Source organism: Amblyomma maculatum, chromosome 6 (assembly GCF_055883805.1).
Source record: "Amblyomma maculatum isolate TAMU_Amacu chromosome 6, ASM5588380v1, whole genome shotgun sequence".
NCBI classification, from domain to species: Eukaryota; Metazoa; Arthropoda; class Arachnida; order Ixodida; family Ixodidae; genus Amblyomma; species Amblyomma maculatum.
In genome coordinates this window covers 156136027-156160561 of record NC_139349.1, presented here as the reverse complement: position 1 = coordinate 156160561, position 24535 = coordinate 156136027, and positions in this window count along the sequence as shown.

Genomic DNA, 24535 nt, shown 5'->3' with positions numbered 1-24535 from the left:
TGTGGCTCGAGCGTGCTGTGATTGTTTGCCAGTCCAGTTTTAGGATACGCGAGCTCGTGGCTGCTCTCTTCGGTGCGTCATTATGTCTGACCGAGCCGCACACCAAAGCGAAGTATCAGGCCATACGAAGCACCATTTCCTGGTTCCTCCATAACTGCGCCCCTTTGCTTCAATGTAAGGCCATATCGAACACAATAGCGGTGAGGAGAGAGCGGTCTCGTCCTCGAGTGTTCATCTTTTGATAGGACGACCCTGTAATATTCTTGGCACGCGCCACTGATTAGCTTCTCCTCTACGTAGCTCTCGTCTTCCACAATCTTCAGAAGGCTTCAAGAATGCCGTTTTGGCTGGAGTGGAGGTTTGAATGCTCACGCGCTAAAAATGCTGGGAACGTGGCTGCGCCTAATGAATTAGTGGTAGTTTTATACCAAAATACACTTTTTGGCAAATACCATATTTTGAGCTGTCAAGCCATTTCCGCATTTTTTGTTTTTATTTTAAAAAAGGTTAGAGATACCTTGTGGACTCATCGGCGTTGAACCCTATGCAAAGTAATCAATGCAGAAGTCGCAGGCCTTATTTCATTACCTCGCTTTTACTATTGGCCTCACTCTTGGCTATAACATGACTGCATTTATGTGAGCACAGTAAAAAAGCAGAATGGAGAGGAGTGTTCTAACTTATTATGAAGAATGGTGAATTGTTCATAGAGAAATGCTTTCAAGTGCGACACAAACGTGTCGGTGACATCTGATCTCCAATTTCTTAAGGCAGCCGATACCACTTTTGGATTATATGCAGTGAAAAAGGAAACCTTCTATGTGCCGAAATGGAATCTGAAGTAAATGTTTTACATCTTTCATTTCATAGAGTGGACATATATGGCTGAGATGGATATCTACTATTATCAAATTCTGTGCTTTCATTCCTTACCAGAAAAATAAACTTTAGCTGCAGCAATCTGGCTTGTTTTAGGATCGTATATAGGAAGGCATAGTTTGCAGAAGATTTGTGGGTGATCCATGATTATTAAAGATAAATCTGATGGTTTTTCTTTATCACTGGAGAAGAAGGTGGTGTAGGGAAGCTAGCCAGTGACAACGTATCTTATCGCAGAACACAAAAGGAAGAGTACAACAGAAGCTTCTTTCTTGCGGCGCAGTTGAAGGTTACGTCTAATCGATTGAAGTGCCGTATGCACCTCTGAGGCAATGTGTGTCACTTGCTTATTCCATCACAAGTCCGATGCAAAATCACACCAATGTACTTCCACTGCTCTATACGTTAGTGAGTGATGTCTGTTCGATTTGAAAACCCAAGTGTAACGGAAGTTCCTTCTAGTAGCCGTCAAGCGAACCGCTTGCCAGGTTCGGGCTATCTGCCAGTTTTCACACCATTTGGCAGCGCTGCAGCCTATTCGTTAATGCTATTTGATTGACAGGGCCATTTGTTTCTTTGTAGATAACGCAGTCTTCTCCCAACATTTATAGTGTTGCATCTATTTTCTTGCTAATTAGATTGATAAAATGAAGAAAAGCAAATGGGGCGGGCAAACTGCTTGCGGCACCCTAGATAACATTTCTGTCAAATCCGAGTGGGTGTTTCCAAAATAACGCGTACTGACCTTGATTACATTGGAAGCTATTGACAAAATTGCTTATTTTTCCATTATCAAAGAAGTGAACTAATTCACCTTGCGGTTTATAATAAGAAAACTTCTCTAAGAATTTGTGTACATCAAAGAACACCATAAGGGTTTGCCATCCTTCATTCATTAGGATTCCGAGTCTGTCAGTTCAGATAGAAAGAGAAATAGCACATTGTGAACCCTTCGTATTACTAATTGCATTATCCGAGAGAAACCTTTTCACAAGCCAGTTTGATAGGGCAAAGTTAATTTGTGTTCTTTATCGAACTTTCTGATATTATCTCTTCAAAATCAAATGTTCTACGATTTTACAGGCCGTAGAAGCAAGCAAAAGGAGTGATAATTGGATCAATTGGCAGGCTCTCCTGATGCTTGAATAGCAAATTTGTAGCAATATTTTATATTTCTGCTGGTACTGCAGTGTCTAGGGATTTTGTGCACACACACACACACACACACACACACACACACACACACACACACACACACACACACACACACACACACACACACACACACACACACACACACACACACACACACACACACACACACACACACACACACACACACACACACACACACACACACACACACACACACACACACACACACACACACACACACACACACACACACACACACACACACACACACACACACACACACACACACACACACACACACACACACACACACACACACACACACACACACACACACACACACACACACACACACACACACACACACACACACACACACACACACACACACACACACACACACACACACACACACACACACACACACACACACACACACACACACACACACACACACACACACACACACACACACACACACACACACACACACACACACACACACACACACACACACACACACACACACACACACACACACACACACACACACACACACACACACACACACACACACACACACACACACACACACACACACACACACACACACACACACACACACACACACACACACACACACACACACACACACACACACACACACACAGATTTTGAGAGGGCACGCTGAATTGATTTCAATGTACCGAGTGCTTCGCCATTGTCTTTAATCTGAGGTTCTAGATGTTGATTGTACCATTAAGCATGAAAACAAATTTAAAACGTTCAATCCTCGCAGATGGTTTTGATGGCTTACTGTTTTGAGTACATGAGTTCAGGTACAGCCATAATTTCCGTGAAACCATCGTGATAGCATTAATCACAGCGGCATCTTTATACGTATGGTTGGTCACATTTGCAGTTCTTTTGCTAAACGCTTAATACTTTGGCTTCGTAATAAAGAATCTCGTATTTGATAAAGGTGTCATAACTTCGGCATAAGAAATGAAATGTGCTAATAATATTTCCAGATGATCAATAATGCTCACGTCATCCCCTCTGGTCAAGCGAAAACCTTTACTTCGCTTCGTTCAAAAACTAAATTAGTCTAAAAGAAGGATGCATAACCTAACCTTGTGATCTGAAACAGCATGGAATACCCAAACTGAATAATAATTGTACTGAACTTTTGGCGAAATAACGTGAAGTCGGGAGTGCTGATTTTTCTTGCGGAGCGCGTATGTGGTCGCAGATTACTTGAGTCCGACACAAGTTAAAAGATATATCAAGGTGCTTTTTTGCCCTATGTAAGTCTCTTCTGTCATAGTAAAGAGATTTCCAGTTGCAGGGAAGATTCCCTGCCCCATGAGAACATTTTTTCGTCCTTTAAGGGACGTTCCATGTAGTCATCGAGCATATTGATTCTTCGAAGTCAGCATTTGGCTGCTCCTTAGTGTGCTTAGTGCTTGGATGAATAGAAGCACATCATTCTTCGGTGGCTTTGGACCAGACCGCTTCAACGTCGTCAACCGCTGGCATGGTAGTGGTTTGTCATCGTCATCATCATCATCAGCCTGACTATACCCACTGCCTATATCCACTCTCCCATATTTCTTCAATTAACCCGGTAGTGGCTTCTATGCTGCCCTTAATGAAGAGTGCCACTCCACGGCCACACATTTCACTACCGTTACACTTAACAATGGGTATAGTCAGGCTGATGATGATGATGATGATTAACAGTATAGCCAGGTGGGTAAACATCCCCATCTGATATGCTGGCAGAATGACAGGCTTCAGTTATAGGGACAGCGTCGCGGTTGTGATCGATGAAAGGAGGTTGAAGTTCAGTTGCATTGTTCACGAAGATTCTAACAGTTCTGTTGGCTATTATTAGCACATAGACCATGTAATGTCTGCTCAGTTTTTTTTCTCGGTTTCCTTTTACACGTTTATTTCACGCGTGGCTATTTTCCATCGTCCTAAATCTATAGGAAATCAATAATTTTAATCTTGTCGAAGACCAAATATGCTTTGTTGCCGTGATATTTATTTGAATTAGAACTAAATTGTAGTAATCCTGATCGTCATCAGCTCACGCGCCAACCCGAAGAGGTAGACGAAGTGGATCCGGAGCCTTGTTGGCACTGCACTGTTGGTGCGAACGCTAACCCCGTCGCTTTGGTTTGTGGACGTTGCCTACGGTCTTGGTGCTCCAATAAACACCTTACACTTGGTGGAGGTGTCTCGGTCGTCGCCCCAGTCCTCCTCGCAAATTTCACCCTGGAACTTCGGAACCGCACGCTACCGCCTTCGGTCACAACTATGCAGGACGCTCCCAGCCAACCATCGGCGCCCATCCCTGCCACTCCTGCCACCATCTTCTGTCCCGGGGCGCACGCCCCCGTGACCCACCTTTCTTCAGCGGTACCGACGACCATGACGTTGACGACTGGCTGGCCTCTTTCGAGCGTGTCAGCACTTACAACCGCTGGGATGATTCCATAAAACTGAGCAACGTCCTCTTCTACCTCACGGACGTGGCAAATCTGTGGTTTCGAAAGCACGAAGCCGATCTTTCGACGTGGTCTGTCTTCAAGAACTTCGCGGATGTCTTCGGCCGCCCTGCGGTACGCAAACTCCGCGCCAAACAACGCCTTCATGCACGGCTTCAACTTCCCGAGGAAACGTTTACCAGCTACATTGAGGACGTGGTTGACCTCTGCAAGCGGGTCAATCCGTCCATGCCCGAGCCCGAAAGAGTCACACATGTTCTAAAAGGTCTCACTGATGATGCGTACTATATGATGTCGGTCAGGGACCCTACTTCCGTATCCAACATTATAACCCTGTGCCAGAGGTTTGACGAGCTAGGAAAGCAACGCGCTTCTACGCGGCGGGCTGCCGCACCTGCCGGAATTGTTGGCTTGGCACTGGCTACGTCGTCTGCGGAACAGTCTCAATTTATGCAGAATATCCAAGATTTCATCCGCGAAGAAGTTGCACGCCAGCTGTCCCTGCTCCATCCAGTTCAGCCGACCGTCTGCACTTCGCAATTGGCGCCGGCCAACGCGCATTCCATCTCGCCGGCTATCCGCCAAGTTATCGAGGAGAAAGTCGCCGAAGCGCTGCCTTCTAGTGTTCCCATCGCTCCTGTGCAAGCCCCACTCACGCTCAAGTAACTGCTGGAACGCGCGGTCCGCTTCCTACATAGTCTTACCAGAACGGCCCTACATTTTATGCTCCACTTCGTCTACCTCTTCGGGCTGGCGCGCGAGCTGATGGTGATCGGGATTACTACAATCATCCTCGGCTACGACTTTCTGTCGACTCACAGTGCTGTGATTGATTGTGCCCGTGCTGAAGTTGGGCTTGCCCCTGTGTGTAATGTTTCCCTGTGTGACCCGCCTGTGCGCCCTGCTAAACTCCTTGTAGCTGCAGACACCGACATTCCTCTCTTTTCTTCTGTTCTCGTTCCCCTTATTTCGACATCTGCCCTCCCTAGTCCTGTTCTATTTACGCCCAAAATCGCCTCCGCCCACCATAACCGCCTCCTTCTTCCTTTCGCCGTTCTAACGATTTCTGATGGCAGCTGTGTCATCTATGCTTCCAACCCTTTTCCCTGCCCGACGGTTCTTCTTCGCGGGGAGTGCCTCGCCTACATTGAAGAGCTGGACCCTGATCGCACTTACATGTTCTCCGAACCTGAAGTTTTTCCTCACGTCGCTGCCCTGACGTCTTGTGCTGCTACGAGTGATGAGCTTCCTGTCGACGCCCTTCATCGAGCTATCGCGAACGACCTTCCGTCCGCCCAACGGGACCAAATAGTCGCCCTCCTTCAGCGCTTCAGTGCATCTTTTGACGTGTCCCAGCCGTCCTTTGGCCGTGCCTTGACCGTTACACATGCAATCGACACTGGTCCTCATGCTCCCCTGCGGCAGCGACCATATCGCGTGTCGCCCGCTGAGCGCCGTGTCATTCGCGACAATGTCGCCCATATGCTTCAACGGGGCATCATACGACCATCTCATAACCCTTGGGCCTCCCGCGTAGTGTTGGTGACGAAGAAAGATGGCACGATCCGCTTCTGTGGGGACTACCGGCGTCTGAATAAGATAACCCGCAAAGATGTTAACCCATTACCACGAATTGACAACGCGCTAGATTGTTTGAAAGGAGCGGAGTTCTTTTCATCGCTAGATTTGCGCTCTGGCTATTAGCAAGTACCGATGGCTTCCGCTGTCCGCCCGAAAACAGCATTCGTCACTCCCAATGGTTTGTATGAATTCAATGTGATGCCGTTCGGACTGTGCAACGCCCCCGCCACCTTCGAGAGAATGATGGGTAACATTCTCAGTGGGCTCAAATGGGGAACGTGTCTTTGTTATCTAGATGACATTGTCGTTTTCTCGAAAGATTTCCCTTCCCACCTTCAGCGCCTTCAGCGTGTCCTTACGTGCCTTACTGAAGCCGGCCTACAGCTCAACTTGAAGAAATGTCACTTTGCCGCTACCAAGCTCACAATAATTGGTAATGTCATATCCAAGGATCGCGTTCTACCAGATCCTACCAGACTTCGTGCCGTCGCAGACTTCCCCAAGCCCACAAACTTGAAAGGAATTCGCAGTTTTGTCTGTCTATTTTCGTATTTCCGCCGTTTTATCCGCAACTTCGCCAGTATCATCGCCCCTTTAACGCAACTTCTCGCCGGAGGCCCGAACCTCTCCTCTTGGTCACCAGCCTGTAATGCTGCGTTCAGTACACTACGCTGTCTACTGGTCTCTCCCCCTATACTCCGCCATTTTGACCCTGCCTGCTCGACCGAAATACACACTGATGCAAGCGGCGTAGGTCTGGGCGCTGTTCTCTCTCAACGGAAACCTGGATATTCCGAGTATGTCGTCGCGTACGCTAGTCGTACCCTCACGAAAGCGGAATCGAACTAATCTGTGACCGAAAAGGAGTGTCTCGCCATCATATGGGCCATTACCAAGTTTCGTCCTTATATTTACGGTCGCCCATTCTACGTTGTTACCGACCACCACGCGCTCTGTTGGCTGTCCTCCCTCAAAGACCCCCCCGGCCGCCTCACCCGCTGGGCGTTATGTCTTCAGGAGTACGATATCCACATCATCTATCGATCTGGACGCAAGCACCCCGACGCTGATGCCCTTTTCTGTTCATCGCTTCCTAACGACTCGACGGCTGGCTTCGTTTGTGTCTACGATATGTCGCCGCTCAATATTACCAACATGAAATCTGAGCAGCAGAAGGATCCATGGATATCCTCCCTGTTAACATTCCTGTCTACGCCTGCAGAGCTGTCTCCGTCACGTGCACTTCGTCGTCAGGCCCAACACTTCGCCACTGATGATGGACTTTTATGCCTCCGCAATTACCATCCTACAGGGCGAAAGTGGCTTCTCGTGATTCCGCGACATCTCCGTGCTGAAATCGGTGCCTCTTTCCACGCCGATCCCCAATGCGGCCATGCAGGTGTCATGAAAACCTATTCTCGACTGCGTATGAGATATTACTGGCGCGGCATGTACCGCTTCATTCGTCAATACATCCGATCCTGTACCGCCTGCCAACGTCGCAAGAATCCACCCCCTCAGTCAGCCGCTCCGTTGCAGCCATTGCCTTGCTCAGCCGCCCTTTTGACCGTGTCGGTATCGATCTGTATGGCCCGCTTCCGGCCAGTTCGGCTAACAACCGCTGGGTCATCGTAGCCGTTGACCACCTAACCCGTTACGTGGAAACATCGGCCTTGCAGTCTGCCATCGCACGGAATGTTGCTTCGTCCATTCAGCATCGCATCGTTCTTCGTCACGGCGCACCGAAAGAATTGATCAGTGACTGCGTACGGGCGTTTCTTTCCGACACTGTCGAAGCCCTCCTCAAACAGTGCCAGATCATTCACCGGAGCACCACAGCGTATCACCCCCAAACGAACGACAGGACTGAGCGATTTAATCGCACTCTTAGTGACATGCTATTCCATGTACGTTGATAGCGCTCAATCTAATTGGGACCAAGTGCTGCCTCTTTCGTAAAGTACGCCTACATTACGGCTACGCAGGCTACGACTGTGTTCTCCCCCTTCTTTCTTTTATATGGTAGTGAACCCACGTCCACTATGGATACTATCCTGCCCTACCACCCCGACGCTTCAGAGACCACTCTACTGTCTGAAGCCCACACATTTGCCGAAGAATGCCGACAATGGCGCGCTCCTTCACAACGGAGAACCAGGCTCAACAAAAGCATAACCGGAACCCTACAAATCCAGCGCTTTCATATCCCTCAGGTGCCCTCGTTTGGCTCTGGGTGTCTTCCTCTGCACCCGGCCTCTCATCCAAACTCATATCGCGCTATCATGGACCTTACCGCATTCTCGAACAATCTTCTCCCGTCAATTACGTAGCAGAGCCCTTGAACCCATCTCCAGATCATCGCCGCCGCTGCCGAGAAACTACATGTCGACCACCTCAAGCCGCATTATGATCCCCCTACCCTTTCCTCACCATGAGTCGCCAGGATAGCTCCTTTTCCGCCGGGGGGTATTGTAGTAACCACGATCGCCATCAGCTCGCGCGCCAACCCGAAGAGGTCGACGAAGTGGAGCCGGAGCCTTGTTGGCACTGCACTGTTGGTGCGAACGCTACCCCCGTCGCTTTGGTTTGCGGATGTTGCCTACGGTCCTGGTGCTCCAATAAACACCTTAAAAAATGAAAGTATTTTTATGCTGCGCAGTCGTTGCGGAAAGTGCTCACTTATTTAAATGTCAGAATTCTTCCGTTCTTGGCAGTTTTTGAAGAATTTAGTCTCCTCGCGAAAATTTAACATGAAGATAACACATGGGTTTTTGATAGACTATGCTGCTCCTGGGCGAATAATATTTTCAAGTTGCAAAATTTTTACACCTTGGGCGGAAGCTGTGTTGCCCACAATTTCCTCAGTGTCAAGGTCTTCTTCAGTTTTATTGCGATAGCAATACTGCGCCAAGTTTCGAGCCGTTGCGTGGTCCCGGGGGACGCCACGCCTGACCTTGAACAGCCGAGGAGGAGGACGAGGAGCAGAAGAAGAAGAAGAAAAAGAAGGCTGGTAACTTACGCTCTCGCGTCATACTGTTAAAGGATGAGCTTAAGTGTCCCCAATAATGCAGCACTTTACACTGATAGGGCGTGATAGGGGAATAATGTGGCAGGCAAAAGAAGCTTCCGCCGTTGCTAGCGCAATTCAACTAGGATTAACCAGAGTTAAACACAACTCATTTTTTTTCTGATTCTTCTATTCCATAAACAATGACATTTCACCTGCCACTCCTATCTTGTATAGCTTATTGCTGAATTTTAGGCTAGGATTTTTTCCTTTAACTCCAGATTGTCTCAATTAAAAAATGATAAGGGGTCCCATTGTGGAACGCTCGTAATGACTCGTTTGTGGCCCTATTCTAGTTTGGCACAATATTAGCATCAGTAGCAATATTAGCATCAGTAGCAACTGAACACTTCTTGCAAACTACACCCTCCATCGATTCCTTTCTATTTCAGCCGCTAACGGGGACGTCTAATGCATGACGTATCTGGATGTAATACAGCATCCGTGCCTCAAGTATAGGCAGCCAACTGTGAAGTTTGTTGTGTCGATCGACGTGCCGTAACACATATCCTAGCGAGAAAAGCAAGTACTTTTGAGTCGCCTTTGTAGGGTGTTTTCACGCCACCTGCATGAGCTTACAGGGATCAGATTGCACGCTCTGTCGAAGCTTTGCATGGCGCGTGTCAGATAACTGGGCTACATCGAGAGTGCCCGTACAAGGACGTTATGTTTCTCACGCGGATCTATTATGCTGGTGAATATTCTCGGTCATTTATCGCGAACCAAGCAGCTAACAACAGCATTTTGGAGGCGCTGTGGATTAATTGTAGCGCCACCTAGGCAGTGCAGGTTGCCTATGGCAGTATCAGCTGTAAAAACATTAACTGAATTTAACGCTTTGTTTCTGAAATGCAGAACAACTGGAGGATAGTTTAGCTCCGCTTTAAGTACATGACGCGACAGCGTTATTGACTCCCGTTTGCCGGCTCTTCTCGAAGAACCTTGTTCACGTACTATCCGGAAAAAAGTCTCTGGACCTTACGTCTGGCGGTTTTGGACTAGAAGCACAATATATGAATTAGCACTCTATTTTTCTAGCAGACTTGAACTAAAGTCCAATTTTCCATCGACAAATAGGGTCAGAGACTACTGGCCGATACAAAAGTTATGAGCTTTGGTTCCAGTTTGCGTGGTCCACACACTTCTGTCCCTGATAGCGCATGCTCTTTGCTCACCGCTTGTTAGTAGTACTGGTAGTACCTTATTTGTACTTCTGTTATCCCGCACGTACTCATTAGTATACAGTCATAAGATGCCGGCATATTTTCACATCTTCACACAGACTTGCAGGGCGGCATCAGAGACCTCAGGTGATGAATTCAAGGGGGAGAACCAGCGCAACAGCATGGGGAACCCAGATCGCGTAAGTCAGCAGCAGCGTCGTCTTCGTCGAAGCCGTCGCGCTTCGTCGCCTTGGAGCGCTACACTGGCTCCGTTCCGAAAGAAGCATCGTCCAGATTCTAAGCCGAAAGAAGAAAAAAACACACAGACAAGAACGCATAATGCCCGCACGTAGTGCTGGGCGGTGAGTAATGTATCCTATGAAAAAAGAAGGCGTCCGCTAGGATCCCACGTAATAAGGCTTAAGCCTAACTACGTGCTCATCAGGACGTGGGTAAAGGTGTGATGATGATCGGCTTCCACTTGGCAGCACTTCGTTGTTAAGTTCACCGATGAGACGAATAACTGCATATGGTCCAAAGTAGCGCCTCATACGTTTTTTTTTCGCCAGACCTGGACGGCGAACCAGGGTCCATACGTAGACCTTATCACCCGGAAGAAAATCAACAGCAAGACTCAAGAGAAAGCGATGAGCCTCGATACACTGTTGTTGTTGTATGTGAGGTCATGCCGGTTATCGAGCCTCCCCCGCACGCTCGCAGACTAGTCGTGGATCATCGGCTATGCCGTCAGGTGGCTCATGCGGCAGTCGTGGTGACAATCGCGGTGACTTCTCTGTCATGCACCAACTGGATTGGTGACGTGCATATTGCTTCCTGATGGCAGTATTATACGTGAACGTAGCATAAGGTAACATATTGTCCCAGTTTCGATCGTCGCCGTCCACGTACATGGCGACCATATCGGCCATTGTTTTGTTAAGCCTCTCCGTCAGGCAGGTTTGCGGATCATACGCAGTAGTTTGTTGGTGGGTGATACAGCTTAGGCGCAGGATCTGTTCTAGGAGCTGTGCCAGAAATGCGGCATGCCGGTCAGTGATCAAAACTGCCGGTGCGCCGTACCCGAGGACAATGCACTGGATGAGAAAGTTGGCTGCCTCTGCAGAATTCGGAGACGAAACTACGTGGGACTTCACATACCGCGTGAGATAGTCAGTCTCCATGAGAATCTATTCGTTGCGGACTGCGATGTGGTCAATGGGTCCAGAAAATTCATTCCTATTGTGTGAAACAGAGCATTCAGCGGTTTGAGTGGCTGGAGAAGATCCCGTCGGGCGTATGGGTTACTGTCGTCCGCCCCGTTGCCACTCACGACGAGTTTTACATACCTGCCAACTCTCCCGAATTGTCCGGGAGTCTCCCGAATTTTGATTTCATCTCCCGATTGTGTGGACGCGACCTCAGATGTCCTGAAAAGTGGCCGCCACGGCCCATCGTTTTTTTTTTATTTTTTTTGCACGCTATAGCTCAGCTTCTTAAAGACATAGCTCAAAAAAGACAGGGACAACTAAAATGTCTTCACGTGTTAGTTGTCCTCCCCTTCTTCCTTCCACTGCAAGCACCAGGAGTTCAGGGGCTTTCATGAGCCTATAAATACAGAGATAATTTCAAAATAAACTAGTGGGCCGCCACTCTCACCTCTTTCTGATGTTTCAGCCTCAATAATTTTAGAGTTGGTAAACCAAAAAAATCCCCCCCCCCCCACTTGTCGCCGCCGCGGGGGTCTCCCGAATTTTCATGTTGCTAGGTTGGCAGGTATGATTTTATGTACTGGCGCACATACTTCGTTCTTGCCAGTAAAACTTTTTTCGAATTAGTGAGTGTTCGGCTATAGCTGGATGACCAGCTGTAGGATCATCATTACAAGTTTCCGTCATCGCGCTGCGCGGGTGTTTCGGCACAAGAAGCCAAGAATTCCGGGTGCTGTCGAAATTCTTGTACAGCTCGCAGATCCTAATCCTAAAAGGGGGTAGAAAACGCAGGCCGACACGGGGTACCCTGTCTGCGTCTCACTCGAGGTGCGCCATCACTTGACGAAGCTGTGGGTCATCTATTTCTCGCTCCGTCATATCTGCTGTGTTCAGTGTCCCAATAAAGCTGTCCACGTCATCATCTCCACCTCCCGAAGCTGGTCCACGGAGGCTACAGACAAATCAGCGTCAGAATATTTTCGGCCGGAACTATACGCAATCGTGGTTTAATATTCCTGCAGTCGAAGGCTTCATCGAGCAAGCCGCCCTGCAGGATCATTGAAGTCGGCGAGCCAGCATAGTGATTAATGGCCGGTGACCATATGAAACTGGCGGCCATACAGGTACGGCCTCAACTAGATTACGGCGCAGATGACAGCCACGCACTCCTTTCCTGCAGACGAGTATTTATACTCTACATTGGAAAGAGCTCGGCTAGCGTACGTAATAACCAACTCAACGCCGTCCTGCAATTACACAAGTACTACCCCAGTTCTTTGCTTCTGGCGTCCATGTGGACTTCAGTGTCGGCATCTTGATCGAAGTAGCCTTGTATAGCGACTTTGAAAGGCTTGTTGAAGCTGGCTAAATGGTGACTCTTGCTCCTTGTTACGCTCAAAGGCGATGCTATCTTTTGTAATGTGGACCAGCGGCATGGCCATCTGGGAGAAGTTGTCGACAAGACGTCTGGAGTTGGCGCACAAACCAAGCAAACTTCTCACAGTTTTTTTGTCCAACGGCGGTGGGAAGGACACTAAGGTGCAGTTTTCTCGGGATTGGTGTCACCCCTGCGTGGCTGACGGTACACCCAAGAAACTAATTCGTTGTATTTGAACTGCCATTTTGAATGCTTGAAGGTGGGGACGGCGTTCCGCTGGAGAAACACTTCGAGGGGCACAGGGTCAGCAAAAGTGCTTGCAAAGATAAAAGCATCCTGAACACAAGACATGTCTGCCACTTCAGTCTGGCGAGCACAGTGACCAGGACTGGTTGAAATGTTTCAGGTGTAGTACATAAGCCAAACGGCAACCCCTTAAACATATAAAGGCCATCCGAGGAAAGCACGGCAGTTATAAAGCATATACATATGTACAAACAGAGGAATAAAAAAAGAAGAAAATATCATTTAAAATGGACTAAAACTTAGGTGCTGAGTAGTTTGAGATGGAAAGAAGATTAAGGGAAGATGTCCACTAGAGTTAGATTCGGTTTTTCCTGGGTGCTCTCCTTTCCATTCAAACTGAATAGTGCAATATTTTCATTCAAGCGTGAAACAGCCAACTTGACCCAACACAAACTATACACCATGTTGGTACCATTGATAAATAATGAAAGATACTTTCTTGCAATTGCTATCGGGCTCTATATACAGCATGCTTTAATATCTCAAATAATGTTTTCTCCCCAAGAACTGCCAGTTTCGTTGTTTGTTTTGTATGCTTTGCAGGCCGTGTCCCAAGAGCTCCAAATGGTAGCTTGTGTGCTGTTGTGGATCTTACCACCATTCATGGAAGGTGGAGCGAGGTGCCATGTTTATCTATAAATAGGCAGCGTCCAGTAATGTTCTATTTGACAGAGTAAGTACACTGTGGGGCCAGTTGGTCGACATTAGCTCAACGAAAAATGTAGCGTCCTCCTTGTCGTGTCAAAACGCTACGTTTTTTGTTGAGCTAATGTTCTATATTTATGGATCACTTATTTCAGGGACTCCAACTGTTGATGCCCACAGACGGCAGAAAAGTTTTAAACCTTTACTTTCGGAATAAGTTGGGATATGGATATTTGTCGATGAGTGTCAGTAACCAACCTGCTCAGTAACTTATATGTACCGTGGTTACCCAAACTAGATGACAGTAATCTAAACGACATGCGAAAAGCGTCTTGTAATGAATAAAATTTCTGGAGAAAATAAAAGTGAAATGTTTTATTTTTTCAATGCAACCAATACTTTGTACAGTTTACCTTGTACGTGATGTGCGAAAATCACATAGCATATGCATGCAACTCTATCTTGATCTTACTGCATTTCAATGAATTATGGCAAAAATGTTTTTTCTTAGTTTATATTGAAACGCTTTAGATTTCGATGTCCCTACGCGTAGACAATCAGCGGCTATATGTGTACGAAATTGGTCGAGAAGTATGTAGGCTTATCATGAAAGTAATTTGCTTTCTTTCAGAGAAGGATGCGCTAGTGCATGCATAAAAAAACATTTATGGTGGCACCTAGAGGTGAAAGTTCATTGGGGTGAGCGCTGAGAAACTACAGGCCAGCGAAATCCGCTGCGTCATGCAATCATTAATTTTCCTTTGCGAGGAAACTTCATTCTCCGCAGATGTTGTGTTTTTTTCTAGTGAAATAGCTCTTAACCAGACACTAAGCAATTGCACAAAAACTGCAGCAAAACAATTTCCTCAGTTAGATATCATGATGGATTTGTTGAACACCTTCAAACATCAAAAAGGCACCTATAGCGTTAGTCTTTCTACTTCAATTTATCCAAATTTAGCTCTCTTTGATGAAAAGGAGCCTGTCTCAGTTGTTCATTCCGACCGAGAGCCGTATAACGATCCCGCAATAACTTAATTGACGAGCGGTAAAATGGCTGGTCTTTCGAAGAAGATTTTTCAAGACATCCTGAAAAATCACATATTGCGGGAAGCATAAAGTTTCCTAAGTTATCTTTAAACGCATTTTACAACGGCATTTTTATTTCCAAATAATTCCACAAGTTTTTCTTAATAAAAGCTGATCGAAGGAAGAAAATAAATGAGCATCTGTTGCCTCGCATTTGGTGAGCGCGCGCAGCACCTCCATAAACAAAAAGGTCACGACTAGGAACCACACTCTGACGACTAGAGCGACACCATGCTGCGTTCTGTTTACCGCAACTGCCTCGAGATGGCGCCAGCATGCTCTCTGGCGCCTACTACTATAGCCAGCGTTGCCCCAGAGAGGGCGCGGTGGTTCGTGGCAGCTGCCCCTCTCTTTGCAGGTACACCCCTTCGCTCCCAACCCTACCATCCCTCCGAACGCCGACGGAGCCGACATCCTCGGTGAGTTTCTCGCAGCTCGCGTCGCTCATTTTTATTTTACTGCTTCCTTTACTCTTTCGGGGGAAAGCAGTTGTGGAGAGGAGGCGTCTTTCCCTTTTTGTTACGCGCATCCAAGCTTTTCCTCGCGTTCTCTCAGCACTGGCAGACCGCCTCCCTGGGCTTGTTTCTCTCGAAGTGGCCGTGGCAGGGTTGCTTTCAGAGAGAGGGCACTGGGTACAACTAAAGTGCAATTCTTGATCAGGACCTGCTCGCCAAGATGGCGCGCTTTTCTTTGCTGCTGGGCGAGAAAAGACCGAAAGAAAAGCAAGATGGCTTCGGTTCACTACCGCGCCCATCCCTTGTTCACATCATTGCGATGTGTCGTCGAGCTTTGATTGAGGCGTCGCTGAGAGAGGACGCTGCCTTCGTCGCGGAACCATGTCGATCTGTGGATACCACAATAAAATGAACGCGAAAACGGGCAGTAAAGGTGCTTAGGTAGAAATAAGAATACCACTTAATGTGTTGTACATGATGAAGTTTCCTGCTAGCAGTTAAGGGTTTTCTGTTTGCCTTTTCTCAATGTGATCGCTTGTTTGTTTTTTGGACGAAAAATGCATGGTGCCCATGCTTCGCGAGCTGTGTACTTGCGACAACAATTAATGCTTCTCGAGACTCGATGTAAACAGCATTGACGGATATGGTACGAACAAATAACTTTGGTTGGAGGCGCCTCTTGGTCTGATGCAAGCAACGTGGGGTGCAGCCATTTGTTTTGTTTGGAGCAACTAGCGTTTTAAACATAATTCTTAGTCCACAATATTCATCTGTCTAGCTGAGAAATATGGAAAGCCTAATATTACGCAATAAAAGTGTGATCTCAGCTACAAAAGTCGTCCAAGCAATAAAATATAACTTGGTCAGCAAGGTTGAGTGGCCAATAAGTGGAAATGCCGCTGTTGTGTAACGTCTGTCTAACTAAATGAACTTTTGTAAGTTTAACCATGATGACGGTTAAATGCACTTTTGCAGAAACAAGAGTCATAGACCACGCTCATTTCTTTTAGTGCCTCTGCTGTCGTGTTCCAAATCAAGTAAACAACTAGCAAATCTAGGCGAGAGCATACCGCCAGAGCTGATTCAATCTTCGGACTTCGTGTGCATATTGTAGCCCGACGGCGGTTTATCGAGAGCACGGCAATTGCTTACGAACGTGCGGCTGTTTCTTATCGTAAGCTTCAGCAGTAAGTTTTGAGTGTCCTTAAAACAGGGACAACGCTGTTGTAACGGCGTTCTTTTGGCAAAAATGTGATCGAGCTGGATGAAAATTGACGCAGAGTACTTCACAGCTGGCGCTACCTTGCTCGTGTCACCGTTTACCCGATGCTGAACGATGCTGGGTCGACGAAGTAGTCTGTCTGCGGAGTCGCCGCCGTGGGCGTATTACTACAATGTACTACAAAAGGACTAGTGGACTAAGACGCCGTCTTCACCTGAGGCTCTTCATGTTATCGAGGTATGGCGCTGCGGATATTTACACCTGAAAGGTTTGACATTCTTGTACGATGCACGAGGATTCTTCCTGTTATTTCAGCAAACCATGGACAACTAAATAAGTTGTTGCTATCTGTATTGCGAAAAAGATGTGCTGCGAATAGGCAAGTATTAAGGGATGCTGTTTCGTTTTTGCTTTGCGTGTTTGTTTTCTTAATGGAAGTTTACATGGTTTTTGTGTGATTTAGCTTTAGATTGTGAATTCTACTCACCGAGACATTTTCAAGTCATATGCATCGGTGTTGCAGTTGTAAGCTCAGTTGTTAATCACCAATAACTAATTAATGAATATTACCATGACTGGCAGTTAGTGTAATGAAGTCGTTGTCGATATAAACTATCCAATGAATTATGATTTCATGGTTCATGGTTTTCAATCAGAAATTTATAAATTGTAATTAACCAAGGCCTGCAATTAGTCCAGTGCAATTATGTCCGGCATAACCTATTCAAATATATATGACCACGCTGTAGCGCACATATTAGTTCTTCATCATAAGCAACTAATTAGCAATAATTAATTAGGACCCACAATTTGTTCAGTGCAATTGTACTCGGCCTGACCTATCCAGTGACATATGACCACGCCGTAGCGTACAATTATTCATCGTCATCATCATCAGCCTGACTATACCCACTGCAGGGCGAAGGCCTCTCCCATATTTCTCCAATTAACTCGGTTCTGTGCTAGCTGCATCCACTTGATCCCTGCGAACTTCTTAACCTCATCTGCCCACCTACCTTTCTGCCGCCCTCTGCTACGCTTTCCTTCCCTTGGAATCCAGTTTGTTACCCTAAGCGACCATCGGTTATCCTCTCTTCGCACTACATGTCCTGCCCATGCCCATTTCTTCTTCTTAATTTCCACTAGAATGTCAGTAACTTGAGTTATTTCTCTGACCCACAATTATTACTGAATCGCAAATAGGCAGTTATCAATACTTATTAAAGCCATAAATTAGACAAGTGCAATTATACTCGACATAAGCTATTAAAGGATACTCACCTAATGAAGCGTGCAAGCTATATATAATTAGTTATATAATTAACTGCGGTTAATTGGAAACTATAATTCATCCAGTGCCATTATACTCAACATAAGCTATCCAACGATATATGACACTGGTGTAGCATAAAGATCCAATTTTCCTAAATTACATTACTTACATCCGCAATTGGTCACCTCAAGTTAGTCACCTCAAATTAGTCACCAGTCCAGAGCAATTATGCTCGGCGTCACCTATTCAGCGATATACCGGTACGCTGTAGCGCAAGTATTAGATTTTCGTCGTAAGTAATTAATTGTTAATAATTGTTAAGGCTCAAATTAGTTCAGAGCAGTTGCAAAGTTTTACCGTTCTATTTTCCTACCCTTATGAGGAGCGTCACGTCGTCTGCTGGAAATTTATGATGCTTTCAGCGTATTGTCCGTGACGATATTTTTGCAGTGCCAATGTGAAGCTGTTATTACTATGTTTTCAGGCCTGCGGCCTTGTGAAGTCCTCATTACAACTTTTCAGCTGTGTTCCGTGATCCTACATATGCCCTTGGTGTAAATAACATCATTATTATTATTAGTTCAACGCAGTTTTACGCGACACTGCGTTGAACTAATAATAATAATGATGACATAAGCTATTCACCGACATAACACCTGTGGCTATACTCTAGCTTACATAGCCTCTGTGGATGCGTTCCGTACACGGCACACATGAACTAGTAATGCTACGGATCAGCAGTAATTGTACCGGCGGCTAACAAAAAATCTTTGATGAGCCAAGTGCGCGATGCTGCGAAAAAATTGTAAGATCTAACCGATTCTCGCTCTCGTGCGCACGCTGCCGCAGGCGAGTGGCTGGGGCGGGAGCGCGTAGACTCTTTTGAAGGAGCCAGCACTAGTGCCCCTAGCAGTCTCGAGATCCGGCGTCATGGGTGGCTTCAATTATAAAGCGTGCACCGCCTAGAGTAGACAGGACTGCCCAGTGCTCAATAGCACGATCTTGCCTTTCCGCTGAGCATGGTTGCACTTCGACTGATGATGGCAAGGAATGACACGCGCCTCCCATTCCAGACCAACCAGACAGTTTGAAACTTTTTATGGCAGGGAAAAAAAATTCATATATTTGCGTTTGATCCGGGTGTTGTGGATTCCCAATGCTAAAGGCAGCAATTTCCGGAGCAGCAATGATAAAATCAAAGCTTGTGATTTGCAGCACAGCATACGGAACTGAACAGCGGGGAGACAAAGATGGCGGGGAATAACAATGTTGCCGTTCGTCCTGCCTTTATTTTTCAATGGTTAAGAGTTTTTCCTCAAGATATACAGAGGGGTTTTGTCGACCAAAGATAATTTCTTGCCTTATCAAGCGTCGTCTCTCGGACAAAACGTTGTTGCTTCTCCCGAAAGGACAAAAAGCACTTAAAGCATGTAAGTCAATCTCGAAGAAGACATGTGTGGCAGCCGGGCTATAGACACAAGGATTTCTCTAGTTTCTCGAGGAACGTATCACTAGAAGATCACTTGTAGAGGCAATGAATGTTACGACATGTAGAGGATGATTGAGCTCTGTTTTAAAAATAGTCATTATAGCGCCTTTAACACTGTATTTTCATTCTATAATTTTTTTTAACGTCTTGTTGGGAATTTCTCTTCTTGGACGTATACATAACGGTATACTATGCCATTTTGACGGTACATGTGTTGTCGGCTTGAATCCCTATCGCAAACTAGACTTCTACTTGCCTACCAGATGTGTGCTAAATAAGAAGCGAAATGGTATGACACCACCTCCAACCCTGAAATATAAACAACCGTGTCCGAATTTCAATAAAAATCTCTCGCATCGTTTTCTCTCGACATCAGATGCCACCGACGGTTGCTCTAGCAGTGAATGAGGTGCATACGAATCCCCTAAAATATCTGTCATTCAGCGCTCGTACCAAGCACAACGTTCATCGCATACTCGCGTCACACCTCCGCCTCAACTTACAAATCACGACTTTCGAACCAATCGCCCCTGGTAAACCGAAAAAGCATACATCTGATCAGTATCAAGCTCTGAGACTGTGTATGCCTACAGTACCGTAATTTTGGAGAAATCATTCGAAGTTGTCATCTGGCACTCTAACAGGGAGGACCGTTATCAGAGGTGCACTATAGAGCTGAGGTATAGGGCATGCAGAGGATGATCGAAAGTCGTACGTGGCGAACTCACTGTAGCATAAGCATATAAACATTAACGTATATTATAATCATCATCATTATCATCATCAGTCGGACTATACCCACTGCAGGACGAAGGCCTCTCCCATATTTCTCCATTTAACCCCATCCTGTGCTAGCTGAACCCACTTTATCCCTGCGAACTTCTTAACCTCATCCGCCCGCCTAATTTTCTACCGCCCCCTGCGATGCTTTCTTTCCCTTGGAATCCAGTTTGTTACCATAAACGGTCATCGGTTATCCTTTATTTGCACTAATGCTCTGCTTATGCCCATTTTTCCGTCTTGATTTGCACTAAAATATCATTAACTCGAGTTATCTTTCTGGCCCACTCTGCACGCTTACTATCTCTTACCGGTGCATCTAGCATTTTTAGTTCCATAGGCCTCTGCGTTGTCCTCACCTTAAGTAGAACCCTTTTCGTTAGCCTGCACGTTTCAGCCCCATAGGTGAGTACAGGTAAGACGCAACTGTTTATAAGGTTCCTCTTGAGTGATAGCGGTAAGCTGGTAGTCATAATCTGCGAGTACCTGTCCTATGCGCTCATTTTATTCTCCTGGTTATTTCCCTTTCATGGTCCGGATTTGCGGCTACTACCTGTCCTAGGTAGACATATTCGCCTACCACTTCCAGTTCTTCGTTAACTGCTGCTCCTTCACCAGGCTGTTTAACGTTAATAATATATTATATAATGAATATTATAAATAGTTATTACCCGATTTCAATTTCGGGTCATCGTGGTCCTCTTTTATTTTTGTTTGGTGATGTGGACGCTGCTTTCAATCATCAATGACAAGAGACGGGCAGCACCATTGGCTGCGTAACGTAGCCAACTGTGAGCCGATGCGTGCGATGAGTAGGGAAAGCGTTCGGGGGCGTGGGGACCCGCTAGCTTGCCAATAACTTACTTCAGTGATTAGTCACTCGTGGCTTTCTTCTGATGATGTTGTCGCGTTGGCGACGCGCCAATTAAAATGAATTACGGATCCTTAATTCGCTAAGTTATAAATTTCTAGTGTCCCCTCTTCACACTCTGCTGGCAAGCTCATAATCCCAGAGGTTGTTGGGGCTGTAAGGAAGATGAGGAATGGTTAGCCCTGCCGCACTCCATCGTCATCGCTGGAATCTGGGGCACAGGCATCACTCTGAATATGTTGCCTCCGGCTGGCAGTTTACTCTTCGGCGTCCCAACTGGTGCCGGCGTTAGGTGGATTACCAAGTCAATAAATCCTCTCTTCTCTTGGTGGAGGTGCATCCGACGTCCCTACACACATCCTCGCCGGGGACCTTCGCAGCCGAATACTACCCATCTAATGACGGAGCCAACCCAACAGTGCCATGGTGCCCGACTATCGCCTGGACTGGTACCCAGCCTGGACGGGACACCGCTATCTTCAGTGGTAGCAGCGACCAAGACGTCGAATGTTGGCTGTCGAACTGTGAATGGCTGAGCCAGCACAGTAATCGAGATCAACTGTAGTCGACACAACAGCCGTAATTGTATAAGCTAACCAACTTAATCATCTACTTGAGGGGTTTCTCCAATCTGTAGTTTAGAAACAACGAGTCAGACCACATATTATGGCCTCAAGTCTTCACTTGTCGAAGCCTCCGGCCACTCCGCCGTTCCCAAGCTTCGAGCAGAATGCCATCTTCGGTCATGAGCGCAGATGGCTGGCGTAATTTTAACGAGCTATATTCAGGACATCATGGACTTGGGTCGATGCGTTAACTAGGCCATTGCTGATGAAGGTAACACCTGGCATTTACTGATGGGGTTAGATCATGACGCCTTGAACATGCTGCTCGCCAAGCGCCCCACTAAAATTAGGTCTGTCGGAGAGCTGCGTCAAAGCTTGGATGAACTGCGAGAGTAGCATGCCTTAACAGCAGCGTCTTTTGGTTCGCCGCCCGCCTTGTGTTTCATTCGCTCGACAGGCCGCGGAGTGGGAGCCCGGAAGAGGACGCTCTTCAGATGTCTCTGCTACCCTCTGCACCGGAATCGCCACCTAGGCTTGCTCCAGAGCTTCGGCACGTAGTCCAGTGACATCTCTTGGAAGCCTTACCTTCGGTCTGCTACCAACTTCGGTCGCGGCCGCATTGCCATTGGATATGACTGCAATTATGTATCCTCTCTCGGTCACTGCGCCGCTGAGATACGCCGAAGCTTTCGCGCCGGCTCCTGTTCTGGTGCGGCCTGGCACCTATCTTGAAATCGTTTCTCGTCCTGCCCTTTCGCTGGCATATGCTTATGCCACAGTGCGTTCGCCACGCACGACTTTTGATCATCCTCTGTATGGCCCATACCTCAGCTCCATAGTGTACCTCTGATCACTGGCCTCCTTGTACAGAATATGCCCGCAACTAACGGCGCCGCATGTTGATGGTCGTTGCTGCAGGCCCTGTGCCAATTTATTCTTTCCTGGAGTTCCGTGTTCCTCCAGGGCCGCCACTAGAGTCTTCTCATCATCCCGCCTTCCTGCCTTGTCGCTCGCCTTCTCGTCGCCGCTCCATCTCGCCTACACGCCGACGACCCGCTCCCGAGCCGGAAAACTAACCGCCACAGTTAGCAAGGAACGAACTGTGTACAGGGCCGAAATTTAAACTCCTCGTCTCTCTCACGTGCCATCAGTGTTATTGCCACAATCGTTGAAAGTTTTTCTATGCTTGCGCTCGTCGACACCGCGACACCAGCACACTTCTGGTGGCGAATCCTTTGTCGTATCCCAACACGAAGGTTCAAAGTGAACGCATTGCCCATATTGAGCCTGTGGGCCTTCTATTGGGCTTGTAAGCTGTCGCTCAATTCCCTGCTTGCCAAGTTGGCGCTTTGACTCCACGTCGCATGGCGTCCGATCCGCTACAGCGAGACCCTTTTCGCAGTTCTCTAACAGCGCTATAAGCCCTCGAAACTGCGAGCATTATCTTGTCATTGCGCACCAATTCCACTCTTCGTTCGACAACCCGCAAACTTCCTTGGACCGTTCGACCACTGTTCTCAAGCACATCGATACTCGTGCTCGCACACCTCTCCACCAATGCGCGGATCCTGTGTCCCTTATAGTGAGGGCAACATTATTGTAGATCGTCGTCATACGCCGGACTATGCCCACTACAAGGCGAAAGCCTCTCCCATTGTCGAACAAGGACAGAACAAGCTGCAGCGCGGTGCACTTGGAGAATCATGCTGTCCATGCTCGTCTACTGTTGCCCTAGTTAGGAAGAAGGACGGCTTAGTAGGCTTTTGTGTTCGCAGTCGCCGCCTCACAAAATTTCTAGTCGAGATGTGTACCCTCTACAAATAATTTACAATGCATTGCACTGCTTGCAAGGCGTAGAATAGTTTCTGCGCTGGATTTGAGCTCTGGGCAGGTCCTCATGGATGCGGCTGATCGTGCAAATACTGCCTGTATTACCCCGGATGGACTATACGAATTAAACGTTATGCCATTTGGAATATGTAACACCCAAGCGACGTTCGAAAGAATGATGGACACCGTATTGGGCGGCTTGAAGCTGAATATCCCATCCAAATCGCTCGCCTCCGCCAGGTTGTCGCCTCACAAGTGCCTGTCTTCAACTCATCCTTGAAAAGTTTCATGTTGGTACTCACCACTTCAAAATATTCGGTCACGTCATGTGGAGAGCTAGAGTTCTACTTGATCCTGGCTAGCTGACGCAGTTGCTGACTTTACGAAACCGACCCGCCATAGCTTCGTGGGCCCCTTGTCGTGCTTCCGTCATTTTGTCCGGAATTTTGTATCCCTCACATGTACCCTTAGAAAGCTTCTGAAAGCCTCGCTGTAGTAGCGCTGGGGTTAGCGCGCTGGTCTGCTGCACCCAAGGAATCTCGGCAACAGCGGCCGCTTTTCAACTGAAGCGAGAAGCAAGGCGCCCGTGTTACGTGCGATGTGAGTGCACTCTGAAGAACCCCAGGTAGTCGAACGTTTCGGGCGCTGTACTACGGTGTCTCTCATAGCTTGAGTCACACCGGGACTTACAATCTCATAATCTACACACCCCAACTCCTGAAAGGTCCCACTAACTTCTCTTAGACGTAGCCTGGAAAATACATTTGTGCAGCTGCGTCATGAATGCCGCTACGGAACTCTACACTCATGCTAGCGTTGTTGGCACCAATGCGGTCCTCACACAGCGCATGCCTAGCTTTTCTGGATATGTTGTTGCCTACGTCGGCTGTGGTCTTACAAAATCATGGTTGAATTAATTCATTTCTGAAAAGGAGAGCTTGGCACTAGTGTGGGTCATCACAAAGTTCCATCCTCCGTTGTACGACCACTTCTATGAGGCAGTTACAGATCATCATGCTCCCTGCTGGCTCGCTTCTCGTAAGAATCCTTATAACCGTCTCG